This window comes from Littorina saxatilis, linkage group LG13 (genome assembly GCF_037325665.1).
Source record: "Littorina saxatilis isolate snail1 linkage group LG13, US_GU_Lsax_2.0, whole genome shotgun sequence".
Classification (NCBI taxonomy): Eukaryota; Metazoa; Mollusca; class Gastropoda; order Littorinimorpha; family Littorinidae; genus Littorina; species Littorina saxatilis.
Window position 1 is genome coordinate 4,897,585 of NC_090257.1, and position 22,816 is coordinate 4,920,400.

At 41.4% G+C, this 22,816-nt stretch overlaps 1 long non-coding RNA gene across 1 annotated transcript; it reads right to left on the reverse strand.

Annotated features, from left to right (window-relative positions):
• Positions 1-4,196: 4,196 nt before the first annotated feature.
• Positions 4,197-14,986, reverse strand: LOC138945961 (uncharacterized). Its single transcript, XR_011449142.1, has 3 exons — positions 14,858-14,986; positions 6,351-6,463; positions 4,197-4,434 (listed from the first exon to the last, which is right to left on the reverse strand). It is a non-coding gene; the product is annotated as an uncharacterized lncRNA (long non-coding RNA).
• Between the last annotated feature and the right edge of the window lie 7,830 nt (positions 14,987-22,816).

Consider the following 22,816-nt stretch of genomic DNA (forward strand, 5'->3'; position numbering starts at 1 on the left):
GATCACTTCGGCTCGATCCTCGATCAGCGCCTCGGAATCGATGGGCAACTTGATTTCAAATGCTTTCTGCACTAAATCGGACAGTTCATGCTTGCGGTAATCGCTAAACGTGACGCCTCTTTCACGCAAGAACGACTGTGACTCGCTCACAGATACAGATACAGATGGTAGGATTTCACTTCACTGACGCCATTGTTTGGCCCAAACAAGGGAAACTACTCTCATAGGTCAGTTTCCACCAAAAAGACGGGAGTTTATGCATACGCCCTATTGTTGATGGGTACTTAAAATTTGTGACAAAAGAATTTAAACGTTCAAATGACTTACCACCCCCCTCTGATATGTCAGTTGCGAGTGTGTCAGTATGTGTTTGTGTGTGTGTATGTGTGTGTGTGTGTTTGTGTATGTGTGTGTGTGTGTGAGTCCGGCATTAGTGTATGTGTGTGTACGTGTGTGTGTCACAGCTAGAGTGTGTGTGTGTGTGTGTGTGTGTGTGTGTGTGTGTGTGTGTGTGTGCGTGCGTGTGTGTGTGTGTGTGTGCCGGTGTGGGTGTGTGTCTGTGTGTGTGTGTGCCCGTGTGTGTGTGGTCACGTTGTGTGTGTGTGTGTGTCACGCACGGTGTGTGTGGTGTGTGTGTCAGTGTGTCAGCCGTGTCAGTGTGTGTCGATCAGTGTGTGTGATCTAGGCCAGGGTGGACTCCCAAGGTTCCTGGGTTCCGGAAGTCCACCCACCCCCCTTACTGACTCCACAAATGTACCTTTTGCCTTTTTCTCTCTGCGAATGTATGTATTCATTTGCTAATTTGTTCGTTTGTTTGTTCGTTCGTTCGTTTGTTCGTTCGTTTGTTCGTTGGTTCGTTGGTTGGTTCGTTCGTTCGTTCGTTCAACAGTCCGTCCGACAGTCCTTCAGTACGTCCGTCAGTCCGTCCGTCCGTCAGTCAATCCGTTCTTCCTTCACTGAGTCCGTATCAATAAATTCCTCTTGTGCAGGGCCGAACTACAGGAGAGAGAGAGAGGGGGGGGGGGGATGTTCCTGTTGGTGGGACAACCCCCACCCCCACCCTGGCCTAACCGTAAACCTCCTCCAAACGTTTGACAAATGCTCTGAAAATGCGCCAGTTTGCACATACTGTTTATTGTTTGCTTGTTTATTTGTTTGTTTGTTTGTTTGCTTGTTTGTTTGTTTGTTTGCTCGTTCGTTCGTTCGTTCGTTCTTTCGTTCATTCGTGGGTTGGTTCGTTCGCTCTTTCGTTCCTTCGTTATTTCCTTCGTTCATTCGTCCTTTTAGTCCGTCCGTATGTCCGTCCGTACGTCCGTCCGACAGTCTGTCGGTCAGTCCATCAGTCCGTCCGTCAGTCCGTCCGTCCTTCAGTCTGTATCAAAAGATTGCTCTTGTGCAGAGGGTTGAAGGAATACCCTGCAGGACCGGATCAGGAGGGGTTACCCGTAACACCCCCCCCCCCCCCCACCCTCCCCCCACCCCCTGTCCATCGGTCCGCCCCTCAATCAGTCTGCCCGTTGGTCCGTCCGTCAGTCTGTCCGTCAGTCCGTCCGTCCGTCCGTCCGTCAATTCGTCCGTCCGTCCGTCCGTCCGTCCGTCCGTCCGTCCGTCCGTCCGTCCGTCCGTCCGTTCTTTGGTTCATTTGTTCTTTCGTTCGGTCGTTCTTTCCTTTGTTCGTTTCATTGCTTATTTATTAGCACACATCATTGTCAACTAGTGAATATCCTGAACAAGGCGGTGCGTGAGAATATCTTCTTGTTTGTTAGGATAAAATAACATCAGTTTGCTCTGAAACAAAACACACACAAATTCCGCTGCTTGAGCATCGTTTCAGTCTAACCGAAGTGAAGGTATACCTCATCTTCAGAAGGAGAATAAGCGACAGCATGCTCTTCTACCATATAACATGTCACGTGAGGTCGTTCAGACCGGAGTGGAGGTATATCTCCGAGGGATCAGGGTATACTTTCAACCCGATGCACAAGCGTAGTTTATTGATACCCTTAGTTCGGTCGTACCGGTGTGTAATACCTCCTCTCTCTCTCTCTCTCTCTCTCTCTCTCTCTCTCTCTCTCTCTCTCTCTCTCTCTCTCTCTCTCTCTCTCTCTCTCTCTCTCTCACTCAAACACACACACACACACACACACACACACACACACACACACACACAGAAACACACGTACCTAAAGTGTGGATGGTTACCTAAGAGGCGGCACTGGGTGTAGTGCCTTTCTAGTGCACTTGCACTACAACAGCACTGGGTGCAGTACTCGCTCCGGCATCGAAGAATTTTGCACTAAAAAATGCACAAAATTTGACCTATTTCGTCGCCTATAGAGGACGGAAAGAATGTCATTTTGAACATTGTTATGACATTCTTTCCGTCAAAAAAGTCAATTTAACGGTGTTAAATGAAGCGACCATCCACACAATTAGGTTGCCATCCAGAGTTTAGGTTGTCATCCACGTGTGGATGGTTGCCTTATGGTGATTTAGGCAACCAAACCTGTGGAAACATGGGTACACACACACACTCACACACACACACACACACACACACACACACACACACACACACACACACCCCAAGTCACACACGCGCACATACACACACTCACTCACACGCACTCACTCACTCTCTCACAAAAACTTCATACACACAAAACACACACCCATACGCACATATGGACAGACAGACATACACACCTTTACAAACAAACACACATACACGCACACACATACACGTATGCACACACACACACACACCACACACACACTCACACGAGTACAGACTCATGCACGCGTGCGCGCACACACACACAAATACACACACACACACACACACACACACACACACACACACACGAGTACAGACTCATGCACGCGTGCACACACACACAAATACACACACACACACACTCACACACACACACGAGTACAGACTCATGCACGCGTGCGCACACACACACACACACACACACACACACAAATACACACACACACACACACCACACACACACCACACACACACTCACACACACACGAGTACAGACTCATGCACGCGTGCGCGCACACAAATACACACACACACACACACCACACACACACACTCACACACACACACACACACATACACACACACACACTCACACACACACGAGTACAGACTCATGCACGCGTGCACACACACAAATACACACACACACACCACACACACACTCACACACACACGAGTACAGAGTCATGCACGCGTGCGCACACACACACAAATACACACACATACACACACACACACACACACACACACACAAACAGTAACACTAACACATGTGCACAAAATGAACACAAACACACACACCGCGCGAAAGAGAAAGTCTACAGGGAGGCATGACGTCATGATACATTAATTGACGTCAAAGACTTTCGACCGTGACGTAATCTTCTTACGCGAGCTTTATCCATAGACTTGGAAACTACGGAATTTCTACCCGTCCAAAGCGGCCTTGGGTGGCGTTTGCTCAAAAAATGGGGGCGCCAATTTTACCCACCGTATTTTTGTTAGTATGGTCCCAATTTTTGGTGAACTTCCATCTCCAACTGTGGCCCATTTTCGGGCACAAAGAATCCTTCTTTATCATGTATTATTCGGTATGCACATTTCTCAAATCGATTACAGTATAGCGTTCACGGGATACCTCCAGCTTCGCTGGGATAAATGAAAAATGACAAATACTGTCACACAAACACAGACGCACACAAATATACAGGCACACACACACACACATACACACAGACACACACACACACACACACACACACACACACATACACACACACACACACACACACACACACAGAAGGTTTATCAATACCAGAACGCGACCTCCTGTAACCGACAGTTTTTATAATGCGCGGCCACACGGACATGTTCTACATTTCCCACTCAACCCACCCCCCACCCCCCTCCACCCCTCCCCCCTCCCCCCCCCCTTGTCCCGCCCCACCACTATTCCCAATACTTTGATAAATCAGTCTCACCTCAAGTTGGTTTAAACAAGACTTTATTCAATTTGTATCGTGAAATTAAAAGAACATATGGTATTTTCTGCTTTCCTCTTTCATACCTCCCCCCCCCCCCCCCCCCCCCGCCCACCACAAATCCCCAACACCTTGATCAGTCAAAACAGTCTCACCTCACGGGAAATTCCAGAAACTGGGTAACCGCAATGCTGAGACGCGGGAGCACTGCGCGGCCACAGCAATGGGGTTGACACAGCGTGACTCACGTGCGCTGAAGACGGTGCCGAAAGGACAGTGCATGGCGTAGGCCGCGCCGAACCAGGGACTGACGCACTTGAACGAGTGACACTGTCCGCGGGCGCCAACTGCCTTGCTACCCCACATACAGCCCTGCTGGGTGCCTTGCTGAAGGTACTGTAACAGCCGGTGAGTTGCATCGGAATCAATGCGCTTTTTCTGAGCCAAGTCGCTTTCTTGGGGCCATGCAACGAATCTTAGCGCTTCAAGATGACGATGATGATACGAGATGTGTAAGAAAGTTTGAATACTTTAGCTAGCGGACGATTCGGTCAATGAAATTGTCAGACAGAACGTCGTTATGAAAGGGAATGTTATCTGGGGTGGTCACAACAGCTTCAAAAGCAATGCATCCCTCGACGGGTTCATGTCGAAAACCACGCCAAGAAGATCGCGACACGCTACACGCCATCGCAATTCCAACGTAAGGCGAGCACATCCAAAAGCATTCTGATAAGCATCGCTCCACGGCTATTGCCAGTCGTCCCCCTGACAGGGCGCTACAGTCCTACGCGAATCTATCCAAAAAAAAAGAATACAGAGTTATCTCCCATATGTTTTTCGCGAGCACTGATCTAAATTTGAAATCAGTGTTCGCGAGACGAAAAAGATTGCAGACTGGCCGACTTCAACAGTGATCTCCGTTCTGTTCTTCATAGTTATGATAAAGACATCGTTCTGAGGTCAAAACAAGTCGAAATTTTGGGACTGCTGCCGGGAAGGAGACCGTAATTATATTATATGGTTTCATCACTGTCAACTGGTTACAGAAAAATTCGTCTACTCCAGCGAGCGCCGAAACCAAACGGTTGATTATCACGTGACACTTTTGTCAATTAAGAGTTGTTTGCACAGTAAATACAGCCGCGAAAAATAGCTCGCTTGAAACTGTCTTACATATCAATTCCTTTGTACTTTAAAAATTACAAAACACCATGAAAAATCATTATCGACGATCGCGAATCTGCTAATATCAATAATACATTACAAAAAGCTCTAAATATGTTTTTTAACAAAATCGGTTTCCTTGCCAGACAAGGAAACTCAAGGCATCCTGTCAGGGAGAGAATGAGCCGAACTCATTTTGACCTGAGTTCAGGATGATCCAAAAGCTGTTCGCGATGTGCTTTGCGTGCGTTTTTCCGCCCTGCCCCAAGAAAGCGCACTGCGATCGCTTCGCTTTGCCTCAAGCACCTCGTCTCTGGGCGAGTAGCAGGGTCAGTCTAGGTCTAGCGCAGTGTTGTCTCCCTTCTCCCCTTATCGTACAGTGAAATCAAGGACTCCCTTCAGTAGTCCTTGAGTGAAATCTATATCACTGCAGGTAGGGAATGAAAAATGAAAAGGCGCCAGATCGCAGTGTCGACATCCCCTCCTCCACTCAAAGGGGGGTACATTTACAGAGGTTATGTATAGAAAATCTGAGAAATCAGGGTCTTAATATGGAGGGAGTCTTAAATCAGGGGGTCTTAATACTGTTATTATACTGTTAGGGAGCTTCTTCTTCTTCGGCGTTCCAGGATTCTTTTTTTTTTGTGTGTGTGTGCCTCAGGTCAGACTTCAAGTTTTGTAGCTTGAATAAAGTTGGTGGTCAGGATCGTTAGGGAGCGAATGTAGGTACTAGTAGACAGCGTTGATTCATATGAGAGAAATTCAAGTTTTACGCCCTCACGGCAAAGCCACTAGGGGCATGTTCCCGGGTTTTAACCCGACTTTAGATGAGATACACAAGTGTATGCGTGTTTAGGTGGTATCAGCCATCTGCACTTATGGCAGAATGACCGAGGTCTTTAACGTGCCACTGTGGTGACACGGGGGTGGGAGATGGATACCGTATGCATACTTTCATTGATTTATACGTCATTCTGATGTCTTGTGTGAACATGCCCCCGATGAACCACCTTGACCCGTGATGAGCATTAATTAATGCATGTTATTTCAAATTGTTTGTGCGTCTGACTGGAGCTGAATCATTGTGTGAGAGAACTAAATCTTTAGAGAAAATAGATTCATATTCCAAAGAGCTGATCACTTACGGCAGATTGTCCCCAGTACTGTGCGTCGACGACCGCTAGGCTCAACACAACAAGCAGACCGAGGCCGGGCATTGCTTTCAACGACCACTTCTGCGTCATACTGATGACGTCACCTGTATCATAATCAGATCACGAGTAACAGCGGTATAAGAGTCAATGATTATTGGGTCAAAATGTTCTACCATTATTATGAGGTCTTTTTAAAAATCTTGATCTCCTTTTTGAAGAGACGTTCCAGTCGGTTGTTTATGTATTTTTTTTTACATGTATTGTTTAACGTCAATGTTTTTAACGTCAACGTTCAAAGAGAGACTTTAAAAATCAGTAAGTGCTATGGTTGTCTCACAACACGCCAGAAGATCAACGTTGACACAGCTGTCTGTGTTTTTAGAGCAAGGAAGAAAACCAAAGTCTTTAACTGTGCTAAAAATATGTAATCCTTGCTTGAGAAGTTGTGGCTACAAACAGAATTGTATTTATTCATTATCTTCACTGAAAAGACAGTGAAATCACACAGAATTCTATCATTGCTTTCCACACTGAAAAGACAGTGAAATCACACAGAATTCTATCATTGTTTTCCGCACTGAAAAGACAGTGATTCACACAGAATGCTATCATTGTTTTCCGCACTGAAAAGACAGTGAAATCACACAGAATTCTATCATTGTTTTCCGCACTGAAAAGACAGTGAAATCACACAGAATTCTATCATTGTTTTCCGCACTGAAAAGACAGTGAAATCACACAGAATTCTATCATTGCTTTCCGCACTGAAAAGACAGTGAAATCACAAAGAATTCTATCATTGCTTTCCGCACTGAAAAGACAGTGATTCACACAGAATTCTATCATTGTTTTCCGCACTGAAAAGACAGTGATTCACACAGAATGCTATCATTGTTTTCCGCACTGAAAAGACAGTGCAATGAAATCACAAAGAATTCTGTCATTGTTTTCCGCACTGAAAAGACAGTGAAATCCCACAGAATGCTATCATTGTTTTCCGCACTGAAAAGACAGTGATTCACACAGAATTCTATCATTGTTTTCCGCACTGAAAAGACAGTGAAATCACACAGAATTCTATCATTGCTTTCCGCACTGAAAAGACAGTGAAATCACACAGAATTCTATCATTGCTTTCCGCACTGAAAAGACAGTGAAATCACACAGAATTCTATCATTGCTTTCCGCACTGAAAAGACAGTGAAATCACACAGAATTCTATCATTGCTTTCCGCACTGAAAAGACAGTGAAATCACACAGAATTCTATCATTGCTTTCCGCACAGAAAAGACAGTGAAATCACACAGAATTCTATCATTGTTTTCCGCACTGAAAAGACAGTGAAATCACAAAGAATTCTATCATTGCTTTCCGCACTGAAAAGACAGTGAAATCACACAGAATTCTATCATTGTTTTCCGCACTGAAAAGACAGTGAAATCACACAGAATTCTATCATTGCTTTCCACACTGAAAAGACAGTGAAATCACACAGAATGCTATCATTGTTTTCCGCACTGAAAAGACAGTGCAATGAAATCACAAAGAATTCTGTCATTGTTTTCCGCACTGAAAAGACAGTGAAATCCCACAGAATGCTATCATTGTTTTCCGCACTGAAAAGACAGTGAAATCACAAATAATTATATCATTGCTTTCCGCACTGAAAAGACAGTGAAATCACAAAGAATTCTATCATTGTTTTCCACACTGAAAAGACAGTGAAATCACACAGAATTCTATCATTGCTTTCCGCACTGAAAAGACAGTGAAATCACACAGAATTCTATCATTGCTTTCCACACTGAAAAGACAGTGAAATCACACAGAATTCTATCATTGTTTTCCGCACTGAAAAGACAGTGAAATCACACAGAATTCTATCATTGCTTTCCGCACTGAAAAGACAGTGAAATCACAAATAATTATATCATTGTTTTCCGCACTGAAAAGACAGTGAAATGAAATCACACAGAATTCTATCATTGCTTTCCACACTGAAAAGACAGTGAAATCACACAGAATTCTATCATTGCTTTCCGCACTGAAAAGACAGTGAAATCACACAGAATTCTATCATTGCTTTCCGCACTGAAAAGACAGTGAAATCACACAGAATTCTATCATTGCTTTCCGCACTGAAAAGACAGTGAAATCACAAAGAATTCTATCATTGCTTTCCACACTGAAAAGACAGTGAAATCACAAATAACTATATCATTGCTTTCCGCACTGAAAAGACAGTGAAATCACACAGAATTCTATCATTGTTTTCCACACTGAAAAGACAGTGAAATCACACAGAATTCTATCATAGCTTTCCACACTGAAAAGACAGTGAAATCACAAATAATTATATCATTGCTTTCCACACTGAAAAGACAGTGAAATCACACAGAATTCTATCATAGCTTTCCACACTGAAAAGACAGTGAAATCACAAATAATTATATCATTGCTTTCCACACTGAAAAGACAGTGAAATCACAAATAATTATATCATTGCTTTCCACACTGAAAAGACAGTGAAATCACTAATAATTCTATCATTGCTTTCCACACTGAAAAGACAGTGAAATCACACAGAATTCTATCATTGCTTTCCGCACTGAAAAGACAGTGAAATCACACAGAATTCTATCATTGCTTTCCGCACTGAAAAGACAGTGAAATCACACAGAATTCTATCATTGCTTTCCGCACTGAAAAGACAGTGAAATCACACAGAATTCTATCATTGCTTTCCACACTGAAAAGACAGTGATTCACACAGAATTCTATCATTGTTTTCCGCACTGAAAAGACAGTGAAATCCCACAGAATTCTATCATTGTTTTCCGCACTGAAAAGACAGTGAAATCACACAGAATTCTATCATTGCTTTCCACACTGAAAAGACAGTGATTCACACAGAATTCTATCATTGTTTTCCGCACTGAAAAGACAGTGAAATCCCACAGAATTCTATCATTGTTTTCTGCACTTTAAAGACAGTGATTCACACAGAATTCTATCATTGTTTTCCGCACTGAAAAGACAGTGAAATCCCACAGAATTCTATCATTGCTTTCCGCACTGAAAAGACAGTGAAATCACACAGAATTCTATCATTGCTTTCCACACTGAAAAGACAGTGAAATCACACAGAATTCTATCATTGCTTTCCACACTGAAAAGACAGTGAAATCACACAGAATTCTATCATTGCTTTCCACACTGAAAAGACAGTGAAATCACACAGAATTCTATCATTGCTTTCCGCACTGAAAAGACAGTGAAATCACAAAGAATTCTATCATTGCTTTCCGCACTGAAAAGACAGTGAAATCACACAGAATTCTATCATTGCTTTCCACACTGAAAAGACAGTGAAATCACACAGAATTCTATCATTGCTTTCCACACTGAAAAGACAGTGAAATCACACAGAATTCTATCATTGCTTTCCACACTGAAAAGACAGTGAAATCAGACAGAATTCTATCGTTTTCCGCACTGAAAAGACAGTGAAATCACACAGAATTCTATCATTGCTTTCCACACTGAAAAGACAGTGAAATCACACAGAATTCTATCAGTGCTTTCCACACTGAAAAGACAGTGAAATCACACAGAATTATATCATTGCTTTCCGCACTGAAAAGACAGTGAAATCACACAGAATGCTATCATTGTTCTGTACACTGAAAAGACAGTGAAATCACACAGAATTCTATCATTGTTTTCCGCACTGAAAAGACAGTGAAATCACACAGAATTCTATCATTGTTTTCCGCACTGAAAAGACAGTGAAATCACACAGAATTCTATCATTGCTTTCCGCACTGAAAAGACAGTGAAATCACACAGAATTCTATCATTGTTTTCCGCACTGAAAAGACAGTGAAATCACACAGAATTCTATCATTGCTTTCCGCACTGAAAAGACAGTGATTCACACAGAATTCTATCATTGTTTTCCGCACTGAAAAGACAGTGAAATCACACAGAATTCTATCATTGCTTTCCGCACTGAAAAGACAGTGAAATCACACAGAATTCTATCATTGCTTTCCACACTGAAAAGACAGTGAAATCACACAGAATTCTATCATTGCTTTCCACACTGAAAAGACAGTGAAATCACACAGAATTCTATCATTGCTTTCCACACTGAAAAGACAGTGAAATCACACAGAATTCTATCATTGCTTTCCACACTGAAAAGACAGTGAAATCACAAAGAATTCTATCATTGTTTTCCGCACTGAAAAGACAGTGAAATCACACAGAATTCTATCATTGTTTTCCGCACTGAAAAGACAGTGAAATCACACAGAATTCTATCAGTGTTTTCTGCACTGAAAAGACAGTGAAATCACAAAGAATTCTATCATTGTTTTCCGCACTGAAAAGACAGTGAAATCACACAGAATGCTATCATTGTTCTGTACACTGAAAAGACAGTGAAATCACAAAGAATTCTATCATTGTTTTCCGCACTGAAAAGACAGTGAAATCACACAGAATTCTATCATTGTTCTGTACACTGAAAAGACAGTGAAATCACACAGAATTATATTATTGTTCTCAACACTGAAAAGACAGTGAAATCACACAGAATTCTATCAGTGTTTTCTGCACTGAAAAGACAGTGAAATCACACAGAATTCTATCATTGCTTTCCACACTGAAAAGACAGTGAAATCACACAGAATTCTATCATTGCTTTCCGCACTGAAAAGACAGTGAAATCACACAGAATTCTATCATTGCTTTCCGCACTGAAAAGACAGTGAAATCACACAGAATTCTATCATTGCTTTCCGCACTGAAAAGACAGTGAAATCACACAGAATTCTATCATTGCTTTCCGCACTGAAAAGACAGTGAAATCACACAGAATTCTATCATTGCTTTCCGCACTGAAAAGACAGTGAAATCACAAATAATTATATCATTGTTTTCCGCACTGAAAAGACAGTGAAATGAAATCACACAGAATTCTATCATTGCTTTCCGCACTGAAAAGACAGTGAATTCACACAGAATTATATCATTGCTTTCCACACTGAAAAGACAGTGAAATCACAAATAATTATATCATTGTTTTCCGCACTGAAAAGACAGTGAAATGAAATCACACAGAATTCTATCATTGCTTTCCACACTGAAAAGACAGTGAAATCACACAGAATTCTATCATTGCTTTCCGCACTGAAAAGACAGTGAAATCACACAGAATTCTATTATTGTTTTCCGCACTGAAAAGACAGTGAAATCACACAGAATGCTATCATTGTTTTCCGCACTGAAAAGACAGTGCAATGAAATCACAAATAATTATATCATTGTTTTCCGCACTGAAAAGACAGTGAAATGAAATCACACAGAATTCTATCATTGCTTTCCACACTGAAAAGACAGTGAAATCACACAGAATTCTATCATTGCTTTCCGCACTGAAAAGACAGTGAAATCACACAGAATTCTATCATTGCTTTCCACACTGAAAAGACAGTGAAATCACACAGAATTCTATCATTGCTTTCCGCACTGAAAAGACAGTGAAATCACAAATAATTCTATCATTGCTTTCTGCACTGAAAAGACAGTGAAATCACACAGAATGCTATCATTGCTTTCCGCACTGAAAAGACAGTGATTCACACAGAATGCTATCATTGCTTTCCACACTGAAAAGACAGTGAAATCACACAGAATTCTATCATTGCTTTCCGCACTAAAAAGACAGTGAAATCACACAGAATTCTATCATTGTTTTCTGCACTGAAAAGACAGTGAAATCACACAGAATGCTATCATTGCTTTCCGCACTGAAAAGACAGTGATTCACACAGAATGCTATCATTGCTTTCCACACTGAAAAGACAGTGAAATCACACAGAATTCTATCATTGCTTTCCGCACTAAAAAGACAGTGAAATCCCACAGAATTCTATCATTGTTTTCCGCACTGAAAAGACAGTGAAATCACACAGAATGCTATCATTGCTTTCCGCACTGAAAAGACAGTGAAATCACACAGAATGCTATCATTGCTTTCCGCACTGAAAAGACAGTGAAATCACACAGAATTCTATCATTGCTTTCCGCACTGAAAAGACAGTGAAATCACACAGAATTCTATCATTGCTTTCCACACTGAAAAGACAGTGAAATCACACAGAATTCTATTATTGTTCTCAACACTGAAAAGACAGTGAAATCACACAGAATTCTATCATTGCTTTCCGCACTGAAAAGACAGTGAATTCACACAGAATTATATCATTGCTTTCCACACTGAAAAGACAGTGAAATCACACAGAATTCTATCATTGTTTTCCGCACTGAAAAGACAGTGAAATCACACAGAATTCTATCATTGTTCTGTACACTGAAAAGACAGTGAAATCACACAGAATTATATTATTGTTCTCAACACTGAAAAGACAGTGAAATCACACAGAATTCTATCATTGTTCTGTACACTGAAAAGACAGTGAAATCACACAGAATTATATTATTGTTCTCAACACTGAAAAGACAGTGAAATCACACAGAATTCTATCATTGCTTTCCACACTGAAAAGACAGTGAAATCACACAGAATTCTATCATTGCTTTCCACACTGAAAAGACAGTGAAATCACACAGAATTCTATCATTGTTCTGTACACTGAAAAGACAGTGAAATCACACAGAATTCTATCATTGCTTTCCACACTGAAAAGACAGTGAAATCACACAGAATTCTATCATTGCTTTCCGCACTGAAAAGACAGTGAAATCACACAGAATTCTATCATTGCTTTCCGCACTGAAAAGACAGTGAAATCACACAGAATTCTATCATTGCTTTCCACACTGAAAAGACAGTGAAATCACACAGAATTCTATCATAGCTTTCCACACTGAAAAGACAGTGAAATCACAAAGAATTCTGTCATTGCTTTCCACACTGAAAAGACAGTGAAATCACACAGAATTCTATCATTGCTTTCCGCACAGAAAAGACAGTGCAATGAAATCACAAAGAATTCTGTCATTGTTTTCCGCACTGAAAAGACAGTGAAATCACACAGAATTCTATCATTGCTTTCCGCACTGAAAAGACAGTGAAATCACACAGAATTCTATCATTGCTTTCCGCACTGAAAAGACAGTGAAATCACACAGAATTCTATCATTGCTTTCCACACTGAAAAGACAGTGAAATCACAAAGAATTCTATCATTGCTTTCCGCACAGAAAAGACAGTGCAATCACACAGAATTCTATCATTGCTTTCCACACTGAAAAGACAGTGAAATCACAAATAATTCTATCATTGCTTTCCGCACAGAAAAGACAGTGCAATGAAATCACAAAGAATTCTATCATTGCTTTCCGCACTGAAAAGACAGTGAAATCACACAGAATTCTATCATTGCTTTCCACACTGAAAAGACAGTGAAATCACAAAGAATTCTATCATTGCTTTCCGCACTGAAAAGACAGTGAAATCACACAGAATTCTATCATTGCTTTCCACACTGAAAAGACAGTGAAATCACAAATAATTATATCATTGCTTTCCACACTGAAAAGACAGTGAAATCACTAATAATTCTATCATTGCTTTCCACACTGAAAAGACAGTGAAATCACACAGAATTCTATCATTGCTTTCCACACTGAAAAGACAGTGAAATCACAAAGAATTCTATCATTGCTTTCCACACTGAAAAGACAGTGAAATCACACAGAATTCTATCATTGCTTTCCGCACTGAAAAGACAGTGAAATCACACAGAATTCTATCATTGCTTTCCACACTGAAAAGACAGTGAAATCACAAAGAATTCTATCATTGTTTTCCACACTGAAAAGACAGTGAAATCACACAGAATTCTATCAGTGTTCTGTTCTGTAACAGAAAAGACAGTGAAACCACAACGAATTCTATCAAAAGCCAGTGAAATCACACAGAATTATATTATTGTTCTCAACACTGAAAAGCCAGTGAAATCACACAGAATTATATTATTGTTCTCAACACTGAAAAGACAGTGAAATCACACAGATTTCTATTATTGTTCCGTGCACCGAAAAGACAGTGAAATTACAAAGTGAGTAAGCAGAGGTCTAATTTATCAAGGAAATAGATGACCGAAAAAGCATGACTGACCTTTAGATTTTTGTCTTTTTTCTTATCCATTGATGGCCATACATAACCGATTCAGCTTTTTTGGTGTTAAAAACTAACCAACTTGAGGGGAAAAAAACTGTTCACATTCAATGCTTATCGCAGTAAAAAGCAGAAGGTTGTATCAAACACACAGTCTCGTTCGTCCAACACTTCAGAACAAAAACACATCAATGGGTGTATAGGCGCAATGCAATGAATTGACAAAGAAGTAGAACAAAACAGCCACGACTAAAGATATAGGCATGACAGGAATCATATCACTATAGCGATGATAGATCAAGCAAAATTCAAAATCTGGTGAACCTCAGAGTATCCAACACTTACCTCAACGTATAGAAAGTTATTCTTGTGTGTCTGTAACCTTCTCCGAATGCAAACAATACAAACTCTCAGGCACAGTACATCGGTCTCTATTAGCTTCAGACACACTTGAATGAAAACGCTCGCGGGTACAACCTCGGTATCAAATGAACCGTTAAATATGCCAAGATAAGGCATCCTGCTCCGAGCGATTTGGAAAGTAAAAATAACATGACTTCTCTCTTCATTCGGCAAGTGCAACGAAGATACAATCCTATCAGATATCGAACTGAATAAGTTCAAGCAGGTGTCAAGAAAGTGACTGACTGCTGTTCACTTTCATAGCGAAACAACAGTAACAAAACATGCGTGCCGTTGTATGCTTCGGAGTTGTATAGGGTTGGTATCTTTCTTTCTCATTCGAGTACTGTATATGCATGGTGAAGGGACAGGTTGTGAGAAAGAAAATAACGTAGCCTTCAACCTATATTCTCCTAAGGCTAAACAAAAAATAGTCTTTTTACGGTAACATAGGCCCAAAAAAAATAGGGTCGGTAGGTCGGGATTATTTTTTTCTCAAAAAACCCCATATTTTTTAAGTTATTTTGCCAAAAAACAGACTTTTATTTTTTTTTATTTTGGTCCCCAAATGCAAAAAAAAAATCTAGGGTCGCGCGAAAAAATAGGGTCGGTCGGGATACCGTAAACAGACTTTTTTTTTGTGTGCCTAAAATAAAGCTTCATCATCATCATCATCATCATCATCATCATCATCATCATCATCATCATCATCATCATCATCATCATCATCATCATCATCATCATCATCATCATCATCATCACCATTTTCTTTTTCACTTCAATCGGTGAAACTAAAGAATCTTCATCATATGAGGCAGAGCACAATTTTACGATCCGAGAAACAACTGTGCGCTCTAAAATGCACACGACGTGCGCAACAAGAGTGAGAGAGCGTGATGAACCCGACAAACACCGACCGCCCGTCCGCCCGCCCGCCCGCCCGCCTGCCCGCCCGCCCGCCCGTCCGCCCGCCCGCCCGCCCGCCCGCCTCAAACAATCAATCAATCAATCAATGAGTCTTATATCGCGCATATTCCGTGGGCACAGTTCTAGGCGCTCTGCAGTGATGCCGTGTGAGATGAAATTTTATACGGCCAGTAGATTGCAGCCATTTCGGCGCATATTTACCTTTCACGGCCTATTATTCCAAGTCACACGGGTATAGGTAGAAAATTATTTTGCCAGGAAAGACCCTTTTGTCAATCGTGGGATCTTTAACGTGCACACCCAATGTAGTGTACACAGACAGGGTTTGGATTGTTTACTCATCATATCCAATCCAGACAGACAGGGCAAATCCAGTAAGCCCCATTATACTAATGGCGGCTTAAAAACCAATTTCCAGGCACCTGATAGAATAACAAGCAATGAAATCGTTGACAGTAAAAATAGGGTAAACAGGGAAAGAAGTCGGAGTCAGTCGAGTTACAGTGATTTTGTTGGATTTTTTTGTGCAATTTTTTTTTTTTTTTTTTTTTTTTTTTTGGGGGGGGGGTTTCTTTGCAGTGGCCCTCTTTCCCCCCTTGCATTTTTTGTAACCATCTAATGTCAGGGTTACACCCGGGAACATGCCCCTATAATGGTTTTACCGTGAGAGCGTACAAAAATCACTTATCACCAGGAGAACCCAGTTGTGGCATTATTGTTGTCATATTTGTGGGGCATTATTGTCATCAGATTTTTTTTAAGGGAAAACATTCACAGATAATTTACAGTACCATTTATCATCATTACTACTAGTCTGTTGTATATCATGTCAGTCTACTTTTAAAGAACGATTGGTCCAAGTTCTTGTAAATGTTTCGTTTTGTCTCTAATTATTTTCTCTTTCAGCCAACACTTCAGGAGAGAAAAACCTACATCTATAGGTGTGTAGAAAGGCAGAAAAAAATGTATTTGTCCCCCCTCTATAATTAAACGTTACATTAAATAACATTTCTTGGTGTGTTTTTTTTCATTTTATTTTATTTTATTTTATTTTATTTTATTTTATTTTATTTTATTTTATTTTATTTTATTTTATTTTATTTTATTTTATTTTATTTTATTTTATTTTATTTTATTTTATTTACATATTGTTATGGCGAACGAACCACACACACCCTTCAGTGTCTCACTGCGGTAAACCCAAATCAGACAAACCGAATCTTCTCTATCACCTACGAATCTTCTGAAAGCAATTTTTCTTCTTAAACAATCAAGAACTAATGACACTTCAAAATCTCAACAAAATTTTTTGAAAATGACAATACAAACATTATTTGCATTTTCATATTTTAAACGTCCCATAAATCAGCCCATCTTCGTTCCCCCCCCCTGAGCCTCCTCTACTTTTTTGCTTCTTCTTGGTTTTGGAAATTTAGCTGTGTATCTATTTCGTGTTTTTCTTGTTAACCCCCACAAAACAAAAAACAAAACAAAAAATATGGGTAGCGCCGTATGTATGGCAGCTCGCTTTCCCCGGGGAGAAAGCAGCCCGAATTTCCATGAGGGTAACCTCACTGGACTGTAAATCTTATCCAATCCAATCCAATCCAATCCAAGTGGGGATATTCAAGGAGTGGTGTGTTGGTTCGATCACTTCTTGACGTATTTCCTAAAACTACACGTTATCGTCCGCTCTATCTGCGCTGGTGACAAGGTAAAGAGACAAAACCAAGCCAGCTTAAACAAAGTGTCGTAATACTACGTGGAACGCAGAAGGAAATCAAGGTAATTACAATAATGTTATTCATTCGTCACGGATTTAAGGAGAGTCTTGCTTCCAGGCATTGGACTTTGTCGTATCCTTGTTGCACAGCACGTATACATATAGCGAGTCTCGCGCAACTTCGTTTTACAGCCGGCAGAACGTTAAGGGTTATTATGTAGAGGTTACATGCCGAGTCTCAGTGATTATCAAAAATAATGGTCGAAGTTAGCGGCGATATCAGCATTCGCCTGAAAGGCTCATGCTTGATATCTTTTTTCTCGACATGCCTGTTATCATTTGCTAACAGTCAGCATTAGAAATAACTCATAATACAGTGTTCTAGATGGTCGAACGTGTAGCAAAGACCTGTACACGTGTACGTGTAGATATTGCGTCACCCGTGACTCACTTTTTTCTCCAATGTTCCAAATGCATACGTTGTTTTGCTACCACAGACTGCAGATCTTGGCAAACGCGTGACGTAAAAACTAGATTTGATGACGTACACGTCCTGAAAAGTGCTGAGGCCAAAAAAAAAATAGTCTGTTTACGGTAACCCGACCAACCCTATTTTTTTCGCGCGACCCTAGACTTTTTTTTGGCATTTGGGAAAGAAAAAAAAAGAAAAATAACGTAAAAATATGTTTTTTGGGAAAAAAAAAAAAAATCCCGACCTACCGACCCTATTTCTTTGGCCTATGGTACCGTAAACAGACCTTTTTTTTTTTGGCCTGATCTAGATCTTGCTAATATGTTCCTCCCCACCGACGCTCTACCAAGAGGGTCCTGGGGCCCTCAATTGTAAATAGGTCCATCAGAGGAATGTTAGAGGGTCCCCTAAACCGTAAGGACAATTGGCCCAATTCTGTGAGACCTTCACAAAAGTGTTATTTATGATATCGGATTAAAAGCTTTTTTTCTTTTAAAGCGTATCAGTAAAAGGTAGAAGGTTTCTTAAAAACTCAGGCATCTTTTTACAGTCGGTCCGAGTTTTAAATCTTGTTTAAAACCTTAATCTCTTTCAACAAGTTAAAACTTTGTCCGGGGGTAACTTCAGTCACGAACAATGGGGATCTTGGAGTTACATTGTCGAGAGGAGCTAGCATAAGGAATCTCCTATTCTAAAAATAACCAATTTTGGTAGCTGCCGACCTTCCGCCAGACACACATTAATACCGGGGGAAAATAAATAATTACTGGGCAGTAAAAATAAATACTGGGCGGTAGTTAAACGACAGTTTGACTTTAAAGGACACAATGTTGCAGCTTTTTCATATGGAAGGCGAAAAGGGTCAAATGATCGAGCAAAAGGATCGATCCTTTTCAGTTCGTTTGACCCTTTCCGCGCGTAGGGCGGAAAGGGTCAAACAATGACACGAGCAAAAGTATCGTGCAGGGATCGATCCTTTTACTGGATCCGGTGCCGACAAAAAGTGGAACCGGAATTTTACCGGCACACAGTCTGGAGTGCGATGAAACTGCTCGTTCAAAAGTATCGTGTAAAAGGATCGATCCTTTTGCACGATCCTTTTGCTCGATCATTTGACCCTTTCCGCGCGTCGGGCGGAAAGGGTCAAACGCGACAGGATCGATCCTTTCGCTCGATCATTTGACCCTTTTCGCCTTCCATATTTTCAAGAATACGGGCCCTGGGCCGAGGTGTACGAGAAAGTGACCAACCCGTTGGGAGCCAGCCGCGGTGTGAGATTGGTTAAAAATGTAATTTGTTGGGATTTCAACGAATCCGGCCCCGCGGTTTGCACCCCGGTTTGGGTGGCACTCACGTTCGCTTCGTGCAACGGCCTCAGCCCTGGTTACACAATACGACGCATCATTTTACTGGTCACATAACAGGGACGTAGGACGCGATCGCCGTACTAAATTTTAGACTTTTTTTTTTTTTTAAGAAATCCGATGATGATCACATCCTCATAAATCAGTCAGGGGTAATAACTAGAACAAAAGCAGATTTGAGAAGAAACAGTGAGTTCACAAACACATCCACATTACGTCGATCAATGGACCTGGGAAGCAAATCCGGTTTTTATATTTAGTCAAGTTTTGACTAAATATTTTAACATCGAGGGGGAATCGAAACGAGGGTCGTGGTGTATGTGCGTATGTGTGTGCGTGCGTGTGTGTGTGTGTGTGTGTGTGTAGAGCGATTCAGACTAAACTACTGGACCGATCTTTATGAAATTTGACATGAGAGTTCCTGGGTATGAAATCCCCGAACGTTTTTTTCATTTTTTTGATAAATGTCTTTGATGACGTCATATCCGGCTTTTCGTGAAAGTTGAGGCGGCACTGTCACGCCCTCATTTTTCAACCAAATTGGTTGAAATTTTGGTCAAGTACTCTTCGACGAAGCCCGGGGTTCGGTATTGCATTTCAGCTTGGTGGCTTAAAAATTAATTAATGACTTTGGTCATTAAAAATCGGAAAATTGTAAAAAAAAATAAAAATTTATAAAACGATCCAAATTTACGTTTATCTTATTCTCCATCATTTGCTGATTCCAAAAGCATATAAATATGTTATATTCGGATTAAAAACAAGCTCTGAAAATTAAATATATAACAAGAGGCGAAGCCATCAAGGCTCACGTAAAAAATCGACAAACAGTAACACAAACTCAATCACTCCGTCACACACACACACAGACACACACACACACACACACACACACACACACACACACACACACACACACACAGAGAAAGAGCATAGGTGAAACTGTGCAAGAAAGCGAGACACTAGATCTAGATCTGTCTGTCTGCATGTAGCCTACTTACAAGGACACGACTGCCAACTAGTCTCGGCGCGCTCAAAATAATAATGACCGAGACTGTCAGTACTTCCTTCGCGTGACGTCTAACCCTCTTACGTCATAATGTGACGTCAATGTAATGTGACGTCTTCAAATGTTAGAGTTTCTACCACAGACATACACACGCACAGACGCACGCACGCACGCACGCACAGACAGACAAAGTTACGATCGCATAGGCTACACTTACGTGAGCCAAAAATTATTATCAAAATGTTTTTTTCGAAATCAATTTAAAAACACTTTCATCTTATTCCTTGTCGGTTCCTGATTCCAAAAATATATAGATATGATATGTTTGGATTAAAACACGCTCAGAAAGTTAAAACGAAGAGAGGTACAGAAATGCGTGCTATGCAGCATAGCGTAACCACTACCCCGCTCTTCTTGTCAATTTCACTGCCTATGCCGTGAGCGGTGGACCACGAGTATACGGTCTTGCTGCGTTGCATTGCGTTCAGTTTCATTCTGTGAGTTCGACAGCTACTTGACTAAATATTGTATTTTCGCCTTACGCGACTTGTTTTTCCCTCGCCCGGCGTACCAAAGTGTTATGGGTCTGCTACGCCCCTGCATAATCATGGACACAACGCATCAACATTGTGTTCATTGGCGTATTGATCACAACACATGCATTTCTTTGCAGACTTTGGGAAGCATAATGCGCACGACCATGAGAGATAGTGCTGAAGCCAGTGCGAGTGCTACGCAAAATGGTTGTGTCGCTTCATTAAAGGCACAGTAAGCCTCCCGTAAACCATCACAGAGCTCCCCGAGTGTCTACATACGGTACAAGCATACTTCCATTTAAACGCTCACCGAACGGGAACATCCTGGCTGCTTTCTGTCGAGCGTGAGAAATTTTCAAAGAATTTATTTTTGTGGACTTGGCCCTTTACAACAATGGCGCCTCGTTTTGGTGCTGGACGGCTGTTATGAATATCCCGGAAATCACGCCCGGACAGTAAGCCTCCCGTAAACCATCACAGATACTGTCAGGCTTTTACACACAGTACAAACACCCTTCCATTTGAACGCTCACCAAACGGGAACATCCTATGTGCCCTACGTAAAGAGCGAGCAATTGTTAAAGAATTAATTTTGCAGATTGTCTCGAACACTTTTTGGACCCATCCTGAACTCAGGTCAAAAATGAGTCTTAAACTGGCGATAGCCGTGGATCGATGATTATCAGAATGTTTTGGGACCGTGGTGCGTTTTTGCGCTTGACCTAACTTTTAAAATCTAAATAATAGATTGACAGCTTGTCGCACAAACATTCTTTAATCATAAAAGAATTCTTTTTTCATCAAGACAAGATCAGTGCAATTCGAAGTTGTGAAAGTTTGAAAAAAGAAAAGCCGGGAAGCAGGGTCACGCAAGGGTCGTAGCAGACGACGGTTTATGCGGCATATCGCCGTTCCTCTCAACAGTCAAAAGCCATCGTTAGAGTTCTTGTGAACCACAGCCGTTTGTTTCGTGCATCAAAACGTGCTATTGTAGATAAGCTCACATCGAGTCGCATTCAAATGACTAACTGACGACTACATTGTGAAAAAGGGAAACTGGATCACACGGGTTCACGATGGCTCAGGGGTAAGATAAACCACGCAAAAATAAATTCTTTGAAAATTGTTCGCTCTTTACGGAGGGCACCTAGGATGTTCTCAATCGGTGAGTGTTTAAATGAAAGGGTGTTTGTACTCTGTGTAAAAGCCTGACCGTATCTGTGATGGTTTACGGGAGGCTTACTGTGCCTTTAAGAAACAGTCAAGCCAGAGAAACGCGGTAGAGTCAAAGGGAAGTAACCACCACAGAGACATTGCCACAAGAGACAAATGGTGCCGCGAAATTACTTCCCATGACACTCGTCGCAAGTTTGCTTCATCAGATTGTGTGTGTGCAGTGTATGTGTGTGTGTGTGTGTGTGTGTGTGCAGTGTGTGTGTGTGTACCACGGTCAATGTGTGTTGTGTGTGTGCGTGTGTGTGTGGTTGTGTGTGCGTGTCAGTGTGTGTGTGTGTGTGTCACAGGGGCGGATCACATAAAACAAATTTCGGGGGGGGGGGGGGGGGAGGGGGGGGTGGGGATGCGGTCCACTTTGCTGAGGACACGAAGCGTTCGAACCTACTAGGGGGGTCCCGCGCCCCTCGAAAATTTTGATAAAATCAAGGAAAACAAGTCGCGTAAGGCGAAAATACAACATTTAGTCAAGTAGCTGTCGAACTAACAGAATGAAACTGAACGCAATGCAACGCAGCAAGACCGTATACTGGCGTAGCATCGTCAGTCCACCGCTCATGGCAAAGGCAGTGAAATTGACAAGAAGAGCGGGGTAGTAGTTGCGCTGAGAAGGATAGAACGCTTTTCTGTACCTCTCT